Source organism: Mirounga angustirostris, unplaced genomic scaffold (genome assembly GCF_029215605.1).
Source record: "Mirounga angustirostris isolate CCGP_5_RB_7025 unplaced genomic scaffold, mMirAng1.0.hap1 SCAF_7, whole genome shotgun sequence".
NCBI lineage: Eukaryota > Metazoa > Chordata > Mammalia > Carnivora > Phocidae > Mirounga > Mirounga angustirostris.
The window spans coordinates 103271629-103294670 of NW_026991715.1; positions in this window are offsets into that span (position 1 = coordinate 103271629).

Genomic DNA, 23042 nt, shown 5'->3' on the forward strand with positions numbered 1-23042 from the left:
GTGAATAAACTGTGGTACATCCAAACAGTACAATACTATTATTCAGTGCTAAAGAGAAATGAATAATCAAGCATGAAAAGACATGGAGGAGGCTTAAGTGTATATTACTAAGTGAAAGAAGCCAATCTGAAAAAGACTCTATACTATATGATTTCAACTATATGACCATCTGGAAAAGGCAAGACAGTAAAAATATTAGTGGTTGCAGAGGTTGGGTGAAAGCGGGGAGTTGAATAGGTAGAGCACAGAGGAGCTTTAGGGCAATGAAACTATTCTGTTTGCTACGCAACACATAAAATTATCCATTTGTCAAAAACCACGAAATGTATAACACCTAGGGTGAACCCTAATGTAGGCTATGTACTTTAGATGGTAATAATGTATCCATGTAGGTTCGTCAATGGTAACAAATGAACCACTCTGGTGGGGTGTTAATAGTGGGGCAGCTTGTGCATGTGGGGGGGGGGAGGGATATATGGGAGCTCTCTTTACTGTCCACTCAGTTTTGCTGTGAACTTAAAACTACTCTGGAAAAATAAAGCTTATAATTTTTTTTAAAAAGAACAAATTATTTACCCATAGATGAATCAGAGAGAGTACATGATGTTAGAAAAGGCTCAGCTCTAGGAATGTGTATGGATGTTTAAGGAATAAGGAAAAACAGTTTGGCTGGAGCAGAAGCTAATCAAGGGGATCAGTGAAGTTAAGAAGTAAAGTATTTACAGTAATGCATGACATTTAGTAAGTGTTATACATGTGTTAACCATTATTATTATTACATAATTAATAGGCCTTTTAATTCTTTTTGGAATTTTTCTATCTGCCGGATAAGTATTATTTCATGGCAATTGAAAAAAGTTGAGATTTTTATACCAAAATGGAAAGTAGTCCCAGGTGCCTATAAGTGACTGAGCAGAGAGAGAGCAAATAGAATGGTGAAAAGATATAAAAGTCAAACTGCAGTGACTTCAAAATTTTGCCTAGAGATGATCTTAGGAATATCTATAAATTTAATTTGAAGCAATACTTCTTAACTTGAAATTCTAAGCAAATTTGTAATGGTCATCTGTATACACACATTCCTTTTTTTCTGGAAAGAATATCAGTATTTTTCCTTACATTCTCCAAAAGGCAGTTATACTTTGTTTTTAAAACTTTTGTGGCATCTACTCTTTATAACTGAAGGGCCAGCTATCATGGTTTTCTTTGGGGAAGCCCTTAAACATAGAACATTAGCCCTAGGTGGTCATTTAAAGTCTCTCTACTGTACAGTTTACACAAAAGTAAATTAAGACCTGGAGCAAGGAAGGAACAAGGTGAAGTTTATGTAGCTACTTAATGGTAGACCCTGGCATTAAAACCTGGAGTTGTAACTCCCTGTTGACCACCCTTTTTGTTACACCAGACAAACATGCTTCCCCAGGCAAACCCTCCAGCTCCTGACAATGGCATGTTTCCCACTGTGCTGCATGTAAAGGTAAGGATCATTAGTAATTTATTTATGAAGATAGAAAAATCTTGGGATGAAGCCAAGAGTGGTTCTGTGAAAGAAAAAGGAAAATGATCATTGAAAATGATGAGAATGTATGCTATTTCTTTGATAAATACTTACTGAGCACCTAAAGTCTACCAGGCACTGTGTTAGGTTGGCATTGTGTAGCAATAGTTCATAAGACGTTCACAGACCCTGGCCTCATGGAAATTATAGTAAAACAAGGAAAAAGGATATTAAACAAGAAGTTATAATTACAATGAATGTCATAAAGAAAAAATGTGATGTGTGAATGGAATCATAAAAGAGTTCTAACCTGAATTGAGAGGTCAGAAGAAATAATATTTAAAAGGAATTTTGAAGAATAAATGGGCATCAGCTAATGAAAGAGGGTGGGGCAATGGAGCAAAGGACACTTTCTTTTTTTATTGTTATGTTAATCCCCATACATTACATCATTAGCTTTAGATATAGTGTTCCATGATTCACTGTTTGTGCATAACACCCAGTGCTCCATGCAGAACCTGCCATCCTCAATACCCATCACCAGGCTAACCCATCCTCCCACCCCCTTCCCCTCGAGAACCCTCAGTTTGTTTCTCAGAGTCCATCGTCTCTCATGGTTCGTCTACCCCTCCGATTTCCCCCCTTCATTCTTCCCCTCCCGCTATCTTCTTTTTCTTTTCCTTAACATATATTGCATTATTTGTTTCAGAGGTACATATCTGAGATTCAACAGTCTTGCACAATTCACAGCACTTACCAGAGCACATAACCTCCCCAGTGTCTATCACCCAACCACCCCATCCCTCCCACCCCCTACCACTCCAGCAACCCTCAGTTTGTTTCCTGAGATTAAGAATTCCTCATATCAGTGAGGTCATATGATACATGTCTTTCTCTGTTTGACTTATTTCGCTCAGCATAATATCCTCCAGTTCCATCCACGTCGTTGCAAATGGCAAGATCTCATTCCTTTTGATGGCTGCATAATATTCCATTGTATATATATACCACATCTTCTTTATCCATTCATCTGTCGATGGACATCTTGGTTCTTTCCACAGTTTGGCTATTGTGGACATTGCTGCTATAAACATCGAGGTGCATGTACCCTTTCGGATCCCTACTTTTGTATCTTTGGGGTAAATACCAGTAGTTCAATTGCTGGGTCATATGGTAGCTCTATTTTCAACTGTTTGAGGAACCTCCATACTGTTTTCCAGAGTGGCTGCACCAGCTTGCATTCCCACCAACAGTGTAGGAGGGTTCCCCTTTCTCCGCATCCCCACCAACATCTGTCATTTCCTGACTTGTTAATTTTAGCCATTCTGACTGGTGTGCAGTGGTATCTCATTGAGGTTTTGATTTGGATTTCCCTGATGCCAAGCGATATCGAGAACTTTTTCATGTGTCTGTGGGCCATTTGGATGTCTTCTTTGGAAAAATGTCTGTTCATGTCTTCTGCCCATTTCTTGATTGGATCATTTGTTCCTTGGGTCTTGAGTTTGATAAGTTCTTTATAGATTTTGGATACTAGCCCTTTATCTGATATGTCATTTGCTAATATCTTCTCCCATTCTGTCAGTTGTCTTTTGGTTTTGTTGACTGTTTCTTTTGCTGTGCAAAAGCTTTTTTTCTTGATGAAGTCCCAATAGTTCATTTTTGCCCTTGCTTCCCTTGCCTTTGGCAATGTTTCTAGGAAGAAGTTGCTGCGGCTGAGGACGAAGAGGTTGCTGCCTGTGTTCTCCTTTAGGATTTTGATGGACTCCTGTCTCACATTGAGGTCTTTCAACCATTTGGAGTCTATTTTTGTGTGTGGTGTAAGGAAATAGTCCAGTTTCATTCTTCTGCATATGGCTATCCAATTTTCCCAACACCATTTGTTGAAGAGACTGTCTTTTTTCCATTGGACATTCTTTCCTGCTTTGTCAAAGATTAGTTGACCATAGATTTGAGGGTCCATTTCTGGGCTCACTATTCTGTTCCATTGATCTACGTGCCTGTTTTTGTGCCAGTACCATACTGTCTTGATGATGACAGCTTTGTAATAGAGCTTGAAGTCGGAATTGTGATGCCGCCAGCTTTGCTTTTCATGTTCAATATTCCTCTGGCTATTCGGGGTCTTTTCTGGTTCCATAAAAATTTTAGGATGATTTGTTCCATTTCTTTGAAAAAAGTGGATGGTATTTTGATGGGGATTGCATTGAATGTGTAGATTGCTCTAGGTAGCATTGACATCTTCACAATATTTGTTCTTCCAATCCATGACCATGGAATGTTTTTCCATTTCTTTGTGTCTTCCTCAATTTCTTTCATGAGTATTTTATAGTTTTCTGATTACAGATCCTTTGCCTCTTTGGTTAGATTCATTCCTAGGTATCTTATGGTTTTGGGTGCAATTGTAAATGGGATTGACTCCTTAATTTCTCTTTCTTCTGTCTTGTTGTTGGTGTATAGGAATGCCACTGACTTCTGTGCATTGATTTTATATCCTGCCACTTGACTGAATTCCTGTATGAGTTCTAGCAGTTTTGGGTGGAGTCTTTGGGGTTTTCCACATAAAGTATCATATCATCTGCAAAGAGTGAGAGTTTGACTTCTTCTTTGCCGATTTGGATGCCTTTGATTTCTTTTTGTTGTCTGATTGCTGTGGTTAGGACTTCTAATACTATGTTGAATAGCAGTGGTGATAGTGGACATCCCTGCCGTGTTCCTGACCTTAGGGGGAAAGCTCTCAGTTTTTCCCCATTGAGAATGATATTCGCTGTAGGTTTTTCATAGATGGCTTTTATGATATTGAGGTATGTACCCTCGATCCCTATACTACGAAGAGTTTTGATCAAGAAAGGATGCTGTACTTTGTCAAATGCTTTTTCTGCATCTATTGAGAGGATCATATGATTCTTGTTCTTTCTTTTGTTAATGTATTGTATCACATTGATTGATTTGTGAATGTTGAACCAACCTTGCAGCCCAGGGATAAATCCCACTTGGTCATGGTGAATAATCCTTTTAATGTACTGTTGGATCCTATTGGCTAGTATTTTGGTGAGAATTTTTGCATCCATGTTCATCAGGGATATTGGTCTGTAGTTCTCCTTTTTAATGGGGTCTTTGTCTGGTTTGGGGATCAAGGTAATGCTTGCCTCATAAAATGAGTTTGGAAGTTTTCCTTCCATTTCTATTTTTTGGAACAGTTTCAGAAGAATAGGTATTAATTCTTCTTGAAATGTTTGGTAGAATTCCCCTGGGAAGCCATCTGGCCCTGGGCTTCTGTGTTTTGGGAGATTTTTGATGACTGCTTCAATTTCGTCAGTGGTTATAGGTCTGTTCAGGTTTTCTATTTCTTCCTGGTTCAGTTTTGGTAGTTGATACCTCTCTAGGAATGCATCCATTTCTTCCAGGTTATCTAATTTGCTGGCATAGAGTTGCTCATAATACGTTCTTATAATTGTTTGTATTTCTTTGGTGTTGGTTGTGATCTCTCCTCTTTCATTCATGATTTTGTTGATTTGGGCCATTTCTCTTCTCTTTTTGATAAGTCTGGCCAGGGGTTTATCAATCTTGTTAATTCTTTCAAAGAACCAGCTCCTAGTTTCGTTGATCTGTTCTACTGTTCTTTTAGTTTCTATTTCATTGATTTCTGCTCTGATCTTTATTATTTCTCTTCTCCTGCTGGGTTTAGGCTTTATTTGCTGTTCCTTCTCCAGCTCCTTTAGGTGTATGGTTAGGTTGTGTACTTGAGACCTTTCTTGTTTCTTGAGAAAGGCTTGTAATGCTATATACTTTCCTCTTAAGACTGCCTTTGCTGTATCCCAAAGATTTTGAATAGTTGTGTTTTCATTTTCATTGGTTTCCATGAATTTTTTAAATTCTTCTTTAATTTCCTGGTTGACCCATTCATTCTTCAGTAGGATGCTCTTTAGCCTCCATGTACTTGAGTTCTTTCCTACTTTCCTCTTGTGATTGAGTTCTAGTTTCAACGCACTGTGGTCTGAAAATAGGCAGGGAATGATCCCAATCTTTTGGTACCGGTTGAGACCTGATTTATGACCTAGGATGTGATCGATTCTGGAGAATGTTCCATGGGCACTAGAGAAGAATGTGTATTCCGTTGCTTTGGGATGGAATGTTCTGAATATGTCTGTGAAGTCCATTTGATCCAGTGTGTCATTTAAAGTCTTTGTTTCCTTGTTGATCTATTGCTTAGACGATCTGTCCATTTCAGTGAGGGGGGTGTTAAAGTCCCCCACTATTATTGTATTGTTGTCGATGTGTTTCTTTGCTTTTGTTATTAATTGCCTTATATAATTGGCTGCTCCCATGTTAGGGGCATAGATATTTACACTTGTTAGATCTTCTTGTTGGATAGACCCTTTAAGTAGGATATGGTGTCCTTCCTCATGTCTTATTACAGTCTTTGGTTTAAAATCTAATTTGTCTGATATAAGGTTTGCCACCCCAGCTTTCTTTTGGTGTCCATTAGCATGGTAAATGGTTTTCCAGCCCCTCACTTTATTATTTTTTTTTAAAGAATTTTTTTTTATTTATTCATTTGAGACAGAGAGAGAGAGAAGGAGCAGTGGGGAGAGGCAGAGGGAGAGGGGGACACAGACTCCCCACTGCGCAGGGAGCCTGATGCAGGGCTCGATCCCAGGACCGTGAGATCATGACCTGAGCCGAAGGCAGACGCTTAACGACTGAGCCACCCAGGCGCCCCTCCAGCCCCTCACTTTAAATCTGGGGGTGTCTTGGGGTCTAAAATGAGTCTCTTGCAGACAGCATATCGATGGGTCTTGTTTTTTAATCCAATCTGATAGCCTCTGTCTTTTGATTGGGGCATTTAGCCCATTTACATTCAGGGTAACTACTGAAAGATAGGAATTTAGTGCCATTGTATTGCCTGTAAGGTGACTGTTACTGTATATTGTCTGTGTTCCTTTCTGGTCTATGTTGCTTTTAGGCTCTCTTTGCTTAGAGGACCCTTTCAAGATTTCTTGTAGGTCTGGTTTCATGTTTACAAATTCCTTTAGTTTTTGTTTGTCCTGGAAGCTTTTTATCTCTCCTATTATCAATGACAGCCTAGCTGGATAGAGTATTCTTGGCTGCATATTTTTCTCGTTTAGTGCTCTGAATATATCCTGCCAGTCCTTTCTGGCCTGCCAGGTCTCTGTGGATAGGTCTGCTGCCAATCTAATGTTTCTACCATTGTAGGTTACAGATCTCTTCTCCCGAGCTGCTTTCAGGATTTTCTCTTTGTCTGTGAGACTCGTAAGTTTTGCTATTAGATGTCAGGGTGTTGACCTATTTTTATTGATTTGAGAGGGGTTCTCTGTGCCTCCTGGATTTTGATGCCTGTTTCCTTCCCTGAATTAGGGAAGTTCTCTGTTATAAATTGCTCCATTATACCTTCTGCCCCTCTCTCTCTTCTTCTTCTGGGATCCCAATTATTCTAATGTTGTTTCATCTTATGGTATCACTTATCTCTCGAATTCTGCCCTCGTGATCCAGTAGTTGTTTATCTCTCTTTTTCTCAGCTTCTTTATTTTCCATCATTTGCTCTTCTATATCACTGATTCTCTCTTCTGCCTCACTTATCCTAGCAGTTAGCGCCCCCATATTTGATTGCACCTCATTAATAGCCTTTTTGATTTCTACTTGGTTAGATTTTAGTTCTTTTACTTCTCCAGAAAGAGTTTCTCTAATAACTTCCATGCTTTTTTCAAGCCCAGCTAGTATCTTTAAAGTGATGATTCTGAACTCTAGATCTGACATCTTACTAATGTCCGTATTGAGTAGGTCCCTGGCAGTCGGTACTACCTCTTGTTCTTTTTGTTGAGGTGATTTTTTCCATCTTGTCATTTTGTGCAGAGGAGAATAGATTAATGAGAGAACAAAATGCTAACAGGGTAACAACGTTCCCAGAAAATATACTCTAAACAAATCAGAAAAGACCTGAAGCAGTGGGAAAAGAAAGGGAAAGAGAGAAAAAAGAAAAAGAAAAAGGAAAAAAAAGAAAGAAAAAGAAAAAGATAAAGATAAAAACAAACAAAAACAGAACAAAACAAAACAAAAACAGAATGTGATCAAATATGATCAGGCTGGTATATAGATCAGTGCCACACACTAGATTTTGGGGTGTATTTTGGTCTGTTAGAAGAAAGTACCTCCCAAAATTTTAAAGAAAGAAAAACTTATATATGTACAAAAGTAAGGGTTGATATGATGGAGGGATGGAATATGATTGTAAGGATGGAAATTATAAAAAATTTTATAAAAGGAATTGATAAGTTGTTTGAAAAAAGAAAGAAGAGGATTAAAAAAAAAAAGAAAAAAAAGGGAGAGAATGTGATCAGGCAGGGGAGTAGAAAAAAACCATACACTAGAGATTTAGGGTATATTTTGATCTGTTAGAAGAAACTATCTCAAAATTTTAAAGAGAGAACAACTTAGATATATATGCCAAAAATATGGGTAACTACTATGAAGGGATAGAATATGACTCTAAAAATGAAAAATAATTTTTTTTTTTTAAAAAGGGATTGATAAGATGTTGGTTGAAAAAGGGAAAAAGAAAAATTCAAAAAAAAAATAAAAGACAGTTAAAAAAAAAACTTAACTTTGAAAGACTACAGAATCATGGTAAAAAAGCCATGAATTCTATGTGCAGTATTCCCCTAGCGCTGGAGTTCTGCCGTTCTCATTGATCGGTAAACTTGGTCTTGGCTGGCTGTTCTCGCTGATCTTCTGGGGGAGGGGCCTGTTGCCATGGTTCCCAAATGTCTCTGCTGGAGGCGGAAGTGCCCCGCCCTTGCCCCCTCCCGGCTAAGTAATCTGCTCGGGTTTGCTCTCCGGGCCTTTTGTTCCCTGTGAGCTTTCCGTACTGCTTTGGAGGCCGAGAGTGAAAATGGCGGCCTCCCAATCTCCGCCCCGGAGGAGCCGAGAACTCGGGGCCCGCTCCTCAGTGAGCCCCCAGAGAAAAGCCGTCAGTCACTCCCGTCTCCCCGGTCTCCAGCCACACTCCGTGCTCACCCGGCCTGTGACCGCGCATTTCTATCTCTAGCACCCGACCCCGGGTGGAGTCTCCAAACCCAGCAGATCCCTGCGGTGCACTCCCGCGCCGCTTCTCCTGGGGGAAAAAGGTGAGTCTCCCCGGATCTGCCGCTTGTTGGGTCCCTGCTGGAGGAGCAGGGGCCCGACTGTGCCGTGGATCACGGTTTATGGCAACCCCGAGCTGAGAGCCCACGCCTGGGCTCCGCCTCTGCAGCCGGCTTCCCTGCTCCGTTACCTGGGAGCTCTGCCGCACTCAGGCACCCCCAGTCTTTCTGTGACCCCGAGGGTCCTGAGACCACACTGTCCCGGAGGGTTCCACCCCCCGCTTAGCCACAGAGTGACGTCCCTCAGCCGAGCCGACTTCTAAAAGTTCCGATTTTGTGCCCCGCGGTTCTATCACTTGCCATAAGTGGCTGAGGGAGGCCCCTCCCCTGCCGTCTATCCTCCCGAATATCGCCTCAGATTCTTCTCCGCACGTCCTACCTTCCAGAAAGTGGTCGCTTTTCTGTTCAGAGAGTTGTTGCTCTTCTTTTCTTCGATCTCCTGTTGAGTTTGTAGGTGTTCAGAATGGTTTGACCCCTATCCAGCTGAATTCCTGAGAGGAGAGGAAATCCAGGTCTCCTACTCCTCCACCATCTTGCTCTTCCCCCCCAAAGGACACTTTCAATTGGAGGGATCAGCATGTGTAAAGGACAAGAAGAAGAAAATCTTGCTACTTTTAGACATCTGAAGGAAGCCCAGTGTAGCTCAGGTATTGTACATGAAAGGAGAGTGGCAGAGATGAGCCTAAAGAAGCAGACTGGGTCAGATCATTCAAGACCCTTGAAGCCATATTAGAGATGTAGCTCATTACCAGAGAGAATACATTAAAGGGTTTGAAACAGAGAAGTAACATGACATCACCTGCACCCTTTAGGTGGACAGCTGCAGGATTCCAGGGATAAGTTAAAGTCAAAATCAATAGGATTTGGTATTAAATTGGATGCAGGAGCACAAGTAAAAAGGGAAAACCAAAGGTGATGCCTTGGTTTCCATCAAAGAATAGAGGAGGGGCTGGTTGGCAGGAGGAAGATACATCTAAATAAATGGTAAGCAAGGATCTGAAGACATGCTGCTGTTTATTGTGTAGACTTTGAGCATTCCTAGAAGACAGTGATGACCAGAACTCCAAGCTCTAACATATGGATATTCCTGGATAAAAGCAGGGAAAGTGATAACCATTGGCCCTAGATATGCTCAGGTTTTTTGCCATAGGCCCTTGGAGGGCTGTTGCCAAGAGATACTGAGAAGCTGGTGACATTTCCTGGTGAGTTCTAGTATCACTTTTATAAATTACCCACTACCCTCTCAATTCAATCTATCCCTAGATCCTACATACATTCAAAAGTGACACTGAATGAGAACATCATTCATTCATTTATTCATTCATTCAACATATATATATTGATCTCTGCCATGTTTCTAGCCCTGTCTGGATCTAAAAATATAGCTAATCACACAGCTGAGGTATTTGGGTTTTAATCTATTTGAAGTCAGTAGCTCCTGGAGCTGATTTAATACATCTAGACTGTAAAAATTAGACAGAAAAAACAATGGTTTATGTTTATGCACCAATTATTAGCTGAATAATCTTGTAGGCTAGTATGGCTTGGAGGTCCTTGCATCTCTGCTTTTCTCTTTTTGAAGTATGGAGATGATAAACTCAATAAAAAACTACCTACAGAATTGGTGACAAGTCCTCAAAGACTTATTTCTAATTAAAACCAAGTAAGGAAAAGGGCTTGTATCTCTAGATCAATAGAATATTCCCTACTGGCTAATTTACTGTGTGCCCTGTAAATCTTTCTTGCCTAAGAAAAGCCATCCTTCCAACCTATTCAAAGGTTATGTCATTTCCCCTTTAGGCATACAACAGTTGAGTAGCTTGAAAGTGTGAATAATGGATGCCTTTCATGTAACAATTGGATCATTTCAAGAAATCACCTCAATAAATACTCACTGAGCATCTTCTCTATGTAAACCAATGTATGTGTGGAAGATTTTGAAAAGAATAAGTTTCCCTATTTACAGAATCTTATCATCTCTTCAGTAAAAGTATCATGAGAAAATAATTAACTCTAAAACAAGGCAGAGTATAACATACTGGTGTGGGCAGAGGGAAGAGTTCTCGCTTTCACAGGTAGAAGGTGACATCTGATCCACTCTTGAGAAGAAAGCAGCATTGGAATGAGCAACTTTATCCCATCTCTCCATCTTATCATTCGTCTTTCCTCATAGGAAAAATAACTTATCCATTGCTGATCTCAGAGAAATCTAGGTAGGGAGGAAAAGGCCACTGCTTTTATTTATTTATTTTTGGTTTTTTAAGTTTTTATTTAAATTCCTATTAGTTGATATACAGTGTAATACCAGTATGATGTGTACAATGTAGAGATTCAACACTTCCATCCAACACCCACTGCTCATCACAACAAGTGCCCTCCTTAATTCCCATGCCCTATTTAACCAGTCCCTCCACCCACCTCCCCTCTGGTAGCCATCAGTTTGTTCTCTATGGTTAAGACTGTTTTCTGATTGCCTCTCTTTTTTTGTTGTTGTTCCCTTTGCTCATTTGCTTTGTTTCTTAAACTCCACATATGATTGAAATCATATGGTATCTTTCTCTGACACTTCACTTAGCATAATAATCTCTAGCTCCATCCATACCCTTGCAAATGGCAAGATTTCACTCTTTTTATGGTGGAGTTATATTCCATTGTGTATATATACCATATCTTCGTTATCCATTCATCAGTTGATGGACATTTGGGCTGTTTCCATGATTTGGTTGTTGTAGATAATGCTGCTTCTAAACATTGGGATGCATGTATCCCTTTGAATTAGTATTTTTGTGTTATTTGCATAAATGTCTACTAGTGCAATTGCTGGATCTTAGGGTAGTTCTATTTTTAAGTTTTTGAGCAAGCTTCATACTATTTTCCAGATTGGGTGCACCAATTCCCATCAACAGTGCATGACGTTCCCCTTTCTCCGCATCCTCACCAACACTTCTGGTTTCTTGTGTTGATTTTAGCCATTCTAACAGATATGAGGTGATATCTCATTATAGTTTTCATTTGCATTTCCCTGATGATCAGTGATGTTGAACATCTTTTCATGTGTCTGTTGGTCTTCTGGATATCTTCTTTGAAACCATGTGTCTTCATGTCTTCTGCCTAATTTTTTTTAAGGCCACTGCTTTTAAAAGGTAATGGTGGACCAACATAATTTCCTGGTTTTGCTACTGTACTATAATTATAAAGATATTGACACTAGGGGAGACGGTGTGAAGGGTTCATAGAACCTTATTCTTCATTTCTTTGCAAAATTTTCTGAATCTATTAATTCAAAATAAAAATTTATTTTAAAAAGGCAATAGTGACCTATATATTTCTCTAAGGCTATGCTGTAGAATAGCCACCAGCTACATGTGGCTACTGAACACTTAGATGTCTTTTAACTATAAAATACATACCATATTTATCATGACAAAAAAAAAGGCAAAATATCTCATCAGTAATTTTTATATTGATTATCTGTTAAAATGATAAAGCTTTGGGTATATTAGATCAAATTAAATATGTTATTAAGACTAATTTTGTTCTTTGGAATTTTTACATAGTTACTAAAAATTTTCAAACTGTATATGTGGCTTGCATTGTATCTCTCTTGCACAGTGCTGCTCTAAGTCATTTTGCTGAATGAGTTTATGAAGGAAGCCATAATTTTGCAATTAGTTGGCTATATAAGCATCTTCTCAGTAGATTTAACTTTTACCACATGGGGTATAGACTTGGGAAGGGAGGGAGGAATAGGTAAGCCCTTAGGTCTAAGTCATATTTAACAATCTAGAAAGATTTGTCATTTATGAGCTTTTAAGCCTCATTTATTAATCATCCCTATTGGCTTTCTGTGTACATTCAATGGCTAGAACTGGAACAAGAGAACAAAGGTGATTAGACTCCTTTAAACCTCCAGCATGAAGGGACAGATGAACTACTAAAAGAATATAAAAGAGGAAAAGATCATTTTTAATCCAGAGTATAAATGAAAAAGACTGATAACTAAATGGAATTTGTGTTGAGCTATGCATATAGAAATATTCTAGAAAAGGCGCATATTAGAAACAAGATCATGGAACTTGGAAATGTAGGAGGTGTTTGAGAGACAGCTAATTATTCCATTTTGCTGGATATTAGAATATTTACCTAGGCAGTACATAGTACCCCCAAGGTTTCTTAGAATAGTTCATGAAGAAACTTGAATAAAGACTATTAGTTTTGGGATTTCTCCATAGACAATAAGAAATCATAAAATAACTTTTGAGCAAAGGATTAAGATGATTAGAGCTCTGGTTTGATATAATTGCTAGTAATAAAGAAAAGATTGACATAAAAAGAAATTGGAGGCAGGGAGACCAGAGTACCCAAGAAATGTCCAGTATTCTTGGTCTTTAAAGAGGTAAAAAATCAAATTGTTATCTATAATTTCTCCATTTGAATTCTGTTAGTAACTGTTGAAAATATTCACAAATTCAGCCCTGTATAAGGCAGATGGATTACCTGTCCTCATCAAGCATATAGTCTGCTGGCAAAAATAGACACTGGACAAATATTTAAAAGTGTGTTACTAAGCATTATTAAGGTCAAGTGCACAGAACTTCTAGCACATTTAATCTCAAAGTCCTGACCTAAATTAACCTTGGGAATCAGAAAGTGACATTTCAGCAGAACTCAGCAAAATAATTCACCAGCGGAGACTCAGTGAATCAGGGAGGAGGTGAGTGAATATGCCAGGCTGAAGAAACAATAGGCACAAAGAAGCTGAGATGAAAAAGAGCATGAGGCTTTTAAAGAACTTAAAGGTTGTGAATTGTGTAAGACTGGTGAATCACAGACCTGTATCTCTGAAACAAATAATACATTATATGTTGAAGAAGAAGAAGAAGAAGAAGAGGAAGAAGAGGAAGAAGAAGGAAGAAGAAGGAAGAAGAAGGAAGAAGAAGGAAGAAGAAGGAAGAAGAAGGAAGAAGAAGAAAGAAAGAAGAAAGAAGAAGAAGAAGAAGAAGAAGGAGGAGGAGGAGGAGGAGGAGGGGGAGAAGAAAGAAGAAAGCAGGAAGGGAAAAATGAAGGGGGGGGAATTGGAGGGAGAGACAAACCATGAGAGACTATGGACTCTGAGAAACAAACTGAGGGTTCTAGAGGGGAGGGGGGGATAGGTTAGCCTAGTGATGGGTATTAAAGAGAGCACGTACTGAATGGAGCACTGGCTGTTATATGCAAACAATGAATTACGGAACACTACATCAAAAACTAATGATGTAATATATGGTGATTAACATAACATAATAAAAAAAATGTATTAAAAAGAAAGAAAGAAAGAAAGAAACGAGTCCAGTATAACTAAACTGTGAGAATAAGAGGGAAGAGAAGGAGAGGACAAGAGTGAGCTCATGCATGGCCTGTTTCATAACAGAGACTGTAGTCCATATCCTTACAAAAAGTGGGAAGTCACTGAAAGATTTCATACAGGGGCAGGAGATAATTAGATATAAATTCAGTATTGGAATGGGTAGATAGGTAGAACCCACCTAACCACATGGCTGAGAGGACAGGAGGAGAGGTATGCTACAGTGTATGAAAAGCATTATGCCCAGAAGACAGGAAACGTCATGAGGCAGACTATTAAAAATATTCATTTCCTGAATAAATGAATGAATAATGGATTGGAATGGGGACAGAAAGAATAGAAACTTTTTAGAAGACTGCTATAGTGTGGTCAAGAGGAAGATGATGGTTACTTGAATTTTAGTTGCACCAGTGGAAGTAGAAACAAACAAGTAAAAGAACCTACAATTATTTAGTAAGAAACTGGATGATAGTTGAAGATTAAATATAGGGAAGTAAGGGAGAAAGAAGAGCCAAAGACAAGAGTCATGTTGCTAGTATGATACCTTCCATATGATAGATGATGCCTTCCCTGAAGGAAAGGAGCAATGAAAAGTGAATAGAGAAGATTTTTAAACACCATGATTAATATAGAGAGCCTCTTTTTCCTGTTGGAGTGGCTTTGTCATAGATTTTGAAATGACTAAGTTCAGCTCCATCATTTTATACATGAGAAGCACTCAAAGTTTAAGTGATATTAGCAAGTTCTCACAACTGGTTAATGATGGAGTTGGAACAAGGCCCAGACTTCTTGCATCCTCTGTAGCCCAGCTCTTCACTCTACATCTTTGTTTCTAAAAGTGTGGTCCATGGACCTGGAAGCACCAGCATCATGGGGGATCTTGTCAAATACGCAGATCTGAGACCGCACCTGGATCTCCTGAATCTGAATCTGCATTTCAATATGATACCCACATGATTTTATGCACATTAGTTTGAGTCTTATGTTCTGTATCACACATCCCTATTTTGTATGTAGAAGTCCAAAGCTAAATCCACAAGAGATCATTCTTTATAGCCAGAGGACAAATGCATTTATTTTCCTTTTTCTTTTACGTAACCCAGCACCATAAATCTCAATTCTATGTTAAGTAAAAAGAACCATTCCTGGTCTTGCCAGGAGGCTGCTTTTACTCTTTTGAAAAAGAAAAGTTAAAAATCTCAGCCACATTTTCTGTGACAGCGGATGTAATTGAATATAGCTATGAGCTCAAAATACAATCAATCTATTTTTAACGATTTAAATTGTTCTTAAGGATAAAGATAACGCAGTTGATCTCTTAGATGTTGCTGGCTTTGTAACTCATCCTTGACACCAATCTGATTAATTCTGTACAGACATCTTGTTCTCAATTTTTTGTGGGAGGAAAGAGCATGCTTTTGCTCTCAGAAGCTGTAGACACTACCCAAAATTCCTCTGTTCTGCACAACAAGCCTTCAGGATATATAAATGTTTTCCATTGAAACTGGTTTGATTCACATTCAGATAAACTTTTTAGACTTTCTGGTAATTTTTTGGTTTATTTTTCAATCTATGCATGGGGGTAGCACAAGCTTTAGTTATTCATTTCTATATCTTGCCCCCTCCCAAGAAATATTTATTTTTCTTTTCTCTTATAATTTCCCTTTAAGAATCTAACTCAGTCAATTTCTTCTAGTGTTTCAGTCTCTTACCTGAAAGTATCTGGGTCTTCATCACCCTATAGCTCAGAGGTTGTATTTCTATGACATAAGAAGTCTCCTAAAAGCAGAGCATAGTCTTATTTGTCTTGGTTCCCTAGAACCTGACACAATGTACTTTTACTCTACAAAGATTCTTATAAATAAGTGACAAAAAGAAAGCCAAATCAAACAGGCTTAAGCAATAAAGAGAGTTCATTAACTCACAAAACCAAAAACTCCAGAATATGTTCTGACTAGGGAAGAACTTGGTTCAGTGGTTTTTTTTGTTTTGTTTTGTTTTGTTTTTATTCTTATGTAATCCCCATACATTACATCATTAATTTTAGATGAAGTGTTCCATGATTCATTGTTTGTGCATAACACCCAGTGCTCCATGCAGAATGTGCCCGCCTCAATACCCACCACCAGGCTAACCTATCCTCCCACCCCCCTCCCCTCTAGAACCCTGTTTGTTTTTCAGAGTCCATCGTCTCTCATGGTTCATCTACCCCTCTGATTTCCCCCGCTTCTTTCTTCCCCTCCTGCTACATTCTTCTTCTTTTTTTTTTTCTTAACATATATTGCATTATTTGTTTCAGAGGTACAGATCTGAGATTCAACAGTCTTGCACAATTCACAGCGCTTACCAGAGCACATACCCTCCCCAGTGTCTATCACCCAGTCACCCCATCCCTCCCACCCCACCCCCCACTCCAGCAACCCTCAGTTTGTTCCCTGAGATCAAGAATTCCTCATATCAGTGAGGTCATATGATACATGTCTTTCTCTGTTTGACTTATTTCGCTCAGCATAATACCCTCCAGTTCCATTCACGTCGTTGCAAATGGCAAGATCTCATTCCTTTTGATGGCTGCATAATATTCCATTGTATATATATATATACACCACATCTTCTTTATCCATTCATCTGTCGATGGACATCTTGGCTCTTTCCACAGTTTGGCTATTGTGGACATTGCTGCTATAAACATTGGGGTGCACGTACCCCTTCGGATCCCTACTTTTGTATCTTTGGGGTAAATACCCAGTAGTGCAATTGCTGGATCATATGGTGGTTTAAACCCACTGAAATCACCAGAGCCCAGGTGTCTTCTTTAGGCAGCAGAATGGCTTCAGTGTTACCAGGCTCCACATCTTCATACCATACCACCAGAGGGAGAAAGAATCTCTTCTAGTTGCTCCCATGGAAGAGAGAGGAAAGTTCCATTTCCAAGACGCCCAGTAGCTTCTTATGTTTTTAATTGGCTGTGCCGTGCCCATCCCTGAATCAATCTTGGTGTCAAGGGATATGGATTATGTTGATTGGCTTAAACTGAGCTGGGATACTCTTGAAGTTAGGAGATGGTGCTGGAACCTACCCATTACAACTGGATATGTTCACTAAAGGGGATATATGTACTAAAATAAAATTTTAAAGTTGTGCCAAGAAGAAGGGCAACAAACTAAAGATTTCTATTTGTTGAATAAATGAATGAACAATTGAGTTCATACTGATTTCAGATGCCTTAACACAGACCAAGATCCAATCTAGGAACAGTAAAGTTTATTTCTTGGATAATATCTAAGAAGGCATAGCAGTATGACAATCTTATAATTCAAGAAAAATATAATCCATGTTTCTATATTTCTTCAAACCAATTTATCATCCACTGATCAATGTTCCCCTTTACATTCAGATCTTTTTCAAGAAGACATTTGCCACCCCCACCTCTCCCCAAACTTGTGCTGGTCACAATGTGACTGAATCCTGCTACTCACTAATTCTGCTGTTTTTCTGAGGTTTGGAGTTCATTCAAGTTTTCAGTTCAAATCTAACCTCAAATGTTATATAATTGTCACCTTATTTTTCCTCCACTTCAAAGACCAAATGACAAATGTCAAAGGAGCACTATGTTTTGTTCTTCATTTGCCTTCATATTCTCTTTTCCATGGCTGAACTTAATGTTTATCTAGAATCAGCTATAGACTCCCATCCCAGTTGTGCATCCCTTTGGTCTGGCAGTACATCAGTTCAATGGGATTGAAGGTATTGCCTATTAGAAATACAATAACACTGTCTTGTCGACATAGATTTGTGACCCTTCATCTTTATTGCTGTCTTTCTTTTATTCAAATAGTAGTTAAAACCTGCTGTCATTTACAATGTTCAAAAATAGCTTACTGCATAGGCAGTGAGTGCCCTGACATAGGTCTTGGCAATGGTTTTTTTAATCTGACCCAAAAACAAAAGCAACAAAAGTAAAAATAAGCAAGTAGGATTATATCAAACTAAAAAGCTTCTGCACAGCAAAGGAAACCATCAACAAAATGAAAAGGCAACCTAATGAATGGGAGAAAATTTTTGCAGGTGATATATCTGAAAAGGGGCTAATATTCAGAATATATAAAGAACTTATACAATTCAATTGCATAAAGCAAGCAATCCAGTTAGAAAATCGGCTGATCTGAATAGACATTTTCCCTAAGAAGACATACAAATGGCTAACAGGTACATGGAAAGATACTCAACATCATTGATCATCAGGAAAATAAAAATCAAATTCCAATGAGATATCACCTGATACCTGTTATAATGGCTAATATCAAAAAGACAAGAAATAATAAGTATTGGCAAGGATGTAGAGAAAAGGGAACCCTCATGCACTGTTGATGGGGATGTAAATTGGTGCAGCCACTACAGAAAACAGTATGGAGAGGTTTGTTTTTTTTTAAATTAAAAATAAAATGACCATATGATCCAACACTTCCACTCCTGGTATTTATCCAAGGAAAATGAAAACACTAACTTGAAAAGATACATGCGCCCCCATGTTCATTGCAGCATTATTTACAGTAGCTAAGCTATGGGAACAACCTAAGAGTACATCTATGGAAAAATGGATAAAGAAGATGTGGTGTGTATATATATATATATATATATATATATATACACATATATATATATATATACATCTTGGCTCTTTCCACAATTTAGCTATTGTGGACACTGCTGCTATAAACATCAGGGTGCACATACCCCTTCGGATCCCTACATTTGTACCTTTGGGGTAAATACCCAGTAGTGCAATGGCTGGATCATATGGTATATATATATATACACACACACACAGGGAATATTATTCAGCTATAAAAAAGAATGATATCTTGCCATCTGCAACAACATGGATGGAACTTGAGGTCATTATGCTAAGTGAAATAAGTCAAACAAAGAAAGACAAATATTGTATGATCTACCTCTTATATGTGGAATCTTAAAAAAGAAAACAACAACAACAAAAACAAAACCAAGCTCATAGATACAGAGAACAGACTGGTGATTGCCAGAGGTAGGGGATGAAGGATGGGAGACATGAGAGAACTATTGTTGTTGTTGTTGTTTTAGTTTAAATAAACTGAATTTTTAAATGCCATAAAAGTATTTTCTTATTGTTTAACTGGAAAATCTGTATTTTTTAAACAATTAAAGAACTAGTATATCACAACTGAGATATGAAGTTGTGTCCTCTTAAATTATAGAGCAGAAATCTGGATTTTTCCTAATTTTTTTTTGTTGTTTTTTTTTTTTTATTTTTTATTGTTATGTTAATCCCCATACATTACATCATTAGTTTTAGATGTAGTGTTCCCTGATTCATTGTTTCTGCATAACACCCAGTGCTCCATGTAGAACGTGCCCTCCTCAATACCCATCACCAGGCTTACCCATCCTCCCAACCCCCTCCCCTCTAGAACCCTCAGTTTGTTTTTCAGAGTCCATTGTCTCTCATGGTTCGTCTACCCCTCCGATTTCCCCCGCTTCATTCTTCCCCTCCTGCTACATTCTTCTTCTTCTTTTTTTTTTTCTTTCTTAACATATATTGCATTATTTGTTTCAGAGGTACAGATCTGAGATTCAACAGTCTTGCACAATTCACAGCGCTTACCAGAGCACATACCCTCCCCAGTGTCCATCACCCAGTCACCCCATCCCTCCCCTCCCACCCAGCAACCCACTCCAGCAACCCTCAGTTTGTTCCCTGAGATCAAGAATTCCTCATATCAGTGAGGTCATATGATACATGTCTTTCTCTGTTTGACTTATTTCGCTCAGCATAATACCCTCCAGTTCCATCCACGTCGTTGCAAATGGCAAGATCTCATTCCTTTTGATGGCTGCATAATATTCCATTGTATATATATATACCACCTCTTCTTTATCCATTCATCTGTTGATGGACATCTTGGCTCTTTCCATAATTTAGCTATTGTGGACACTGCTGCTATAAACATCAGGGTGCACATACCCCTTCGGATCCCTACATTTGTACCTTTGGGGTAAATACCCAGTAGTGCAATGGCTGGATCATATGGTACCTCTATTTTCAACTTTGTTAGGAACCTCCATACTGTTTTCCAGAGTGGCTGCACCAGCTTGCATTCCCACCAACATCTGTCATTTCCTGACTTGTTAATTTTAGCCATGCTGACTTGTGTGCAGTGGTATCTCATTGAGGTTTTGATTTGGATTTCCCTGATGCCAAGCGATGTTGAGCACTTTTTCATGTGTCTGTTGGCCATTTGGCTGTCTTTGGAAAAATGTCTGTTCATGTCTTCTGCCCATTTCTTGATTGGATCATTTGTTCCTTGGGTCTTGAGTTTGATAAGTTCTTTATAGATTTTGGATACTAGCCCTTTATCTGATATGTCATTTGCAAATATCTTCTCCCATTCTGTCAGTTGTCTTTTGGTTTTGTTGACTGTTTCTTTTGCTGTGCAAAAGCTTTTTATCTTGATGAAGTCCCAATAGTTCATTTTTGCCCTTGCTTCCCTTGCCTTTGGCGATGTTTCTAGGAAGAAGTTGCTGCGGCTGAGGTCGAAGAGGTTGCTGCCTGTGTTCTCCTTTAGGATTTTGATGGATTCCTGTCTCACATTGAGGTCTTTCAACCATTTGGAGTCTATTTTTGTGTGTGGTGTAAGGAAATGGTGCAGTTTCATTCTTCTGCATGTGGCTATCCAATTTTCCCAACACCATTTGTTGAAGAGACTGTCTTTTTTCCATTGGACATTCTTTCCTGCTTTGTCAAAGATTAGTTGACCATAGATTTGAGGGTCCATTTCTGGGCTCACTATTCTGTTCCGTTGATCTATGTGCCTGTTTTTGTGCCAGTACCATACTGTCTTGATGATGACAGCTTTGTAATAGAGCTTGAAGTCCGGAATTGTGATGCCGCCAGCTTTGCTTTTCTTTTTCAACATTCCTCTGGCTATTCGGGGTCTTTTCTGGTTCCATAAAATTTTAGGATGATTTGTTCCATTTCTTTGAAAAAAGTGGATGGTATTTTGATGGGGATTGCATTGAATGTGTAGATTGCTCTAGGTAGCATTGACATCTTCACAATATTTGTTCTTCCAATCCATGAGCATGGAAAGTTTTTCCATTTCTTTGTGTCTTCCTCAATTTCTTTCACGAGTATTTTATAGTTCTCTGAGTACACATCCTTTGCCTCTTTGGTTAGATTTATTCCTAAGTATCTTATGGTTTTGGGTGCAATTGTAAATGGGATCAACTCCTTAATTTCTCTTTCTTCTGTCTTGTTGTTGGTGTATAGGAATGCCACTGACTTCTGTGCATTGATTTTATATCCTGCCACTTGACTGAATTCCTGTGTGAGTTCTAGCAGTTTTGGGGTGGAGTCTTTGGGGTTTTCCACATAAAGTATCATATCATCTGCAAAGAGTGAGAGTTTGACTTCTTCTTTGCCAATTTGGATGCCTTTGATTTCTTTTTGTTGTCTGATTGCTGTGGTTAGGACTTCTAATACTATGTTGAATAGCAGTGGTAATAGTGGACATCCTTGCCGCGTTCCTGACCTTAGGAGGAAAGCTCTCAGTTTTTCCCCATTGAGAATGATATTTGCTGTAGATTTTTCACAGATGGCTTTTATGATATTTAGGTATGTACCCTCTATGCTTATACTCTGAAGAGTTTTGATCAAGAAAGGATGCTGTACTTTGTCAAGTGCTTTTTCTGCATCTATGAGAGGATCATATGATTCTTGTTCTTTCTTTTGTTGATGTATTGTATCACGTTGGTTGATTTGTGGATGTTGAACCAACCTTGCAGCCCAGGGATAAATCCCACTTGGTCGTGGTGAATAATCCTTTTAATGTACTGTTGGATCCTATTGGCTAGTATTTTGGTGAGAATTTTTGCATCCGTGTTCTTCAGGGATATTGGTCTGTAGTTCTCCTTTTTAATGGGGTCTTTGTCTGGTTTGGGGATCAAGGTAATGCTGGCCTCATAAAATGAGTTTGGAAGTTTTCCTTCCATTTCTATTTTTGGAACAGTTTCAGGAGAATAGGTATTAATTCTTCTTTAAATGTTTGGTAGGATTCCCCTGGGAAGCCATCTGGCCCTGGGCTTTTGTGTTTTGGGAGATTTTTGATGACTGCTTCAATGTCCTCAGTGGTTATAGGTCTGTTCAGGTTTTCTATTTCTTCCAGGTTCAGTTTTGGTAGTTGATACCTCTCTAGGAATGCATCCATTTCTTCCAGGTTATCTAATTTGCTGGCATAGAGTTGCTCATAATATGTTCTTATAATTGTTTGTATTTCTTTGGTGTTGGTTGTTATCTCTCCTCTTTCATTCATGATTTTGTTGATTTGGGTCATTTCTCTTTTCTTTTTGATAAGTCTGGCCAGGGGTTTATCAATCTTGTTAATTCTTTCAAAGAACCAGCTCCTAGTTTCGTTGATCTGTTCTACTGTTCTTTTAGTTTCTATTTCATTGATTTCTGCTCTGATCTTTATTATTTCTCTTCTCCTGCTGGGTTTAGGCTTTATTTGCTGTTCCTTCTCCAGCTCCTTTAGGTGTAGGGCTAGGTTGTGTACTTGAGACCTTTCTTGTTTCTTGAGAAAGGCTTGTATTGTTATATACTTTCCTCTTAGGACTGCCTTTGTTGCATCCCAAAGATTTTGAATAGTTGTGTTTTCATTTTCATTGGTTTCCATGAATTTTTTAAATTCTTCTTTAATTTCCTGGTTGACCCATTCATTCTTCAGTAGGATGCTCTTTAGCCTCCATGTATTTGAGTTCTTTCCTACTTTCCTCTTGTGATTGAGTTCTAGTTTCAACGCACTGTGGTCTGAAAATAGGCAGGGAATGATCCCAATCTTTTGGTACCGGTTGAGACCTGATTTATGACCTAGGATGTGATCGATTCTGGAGAATGTTCCATGGGCACTAGAGAAGAATGTGTATTCCGTTGCTTTGGGATGGAATGTTCTGAATATGTCTGTGAAGTCCATTTGATCCAGTGTGTCATTTAAAGTCTTTGTTTCCTTGT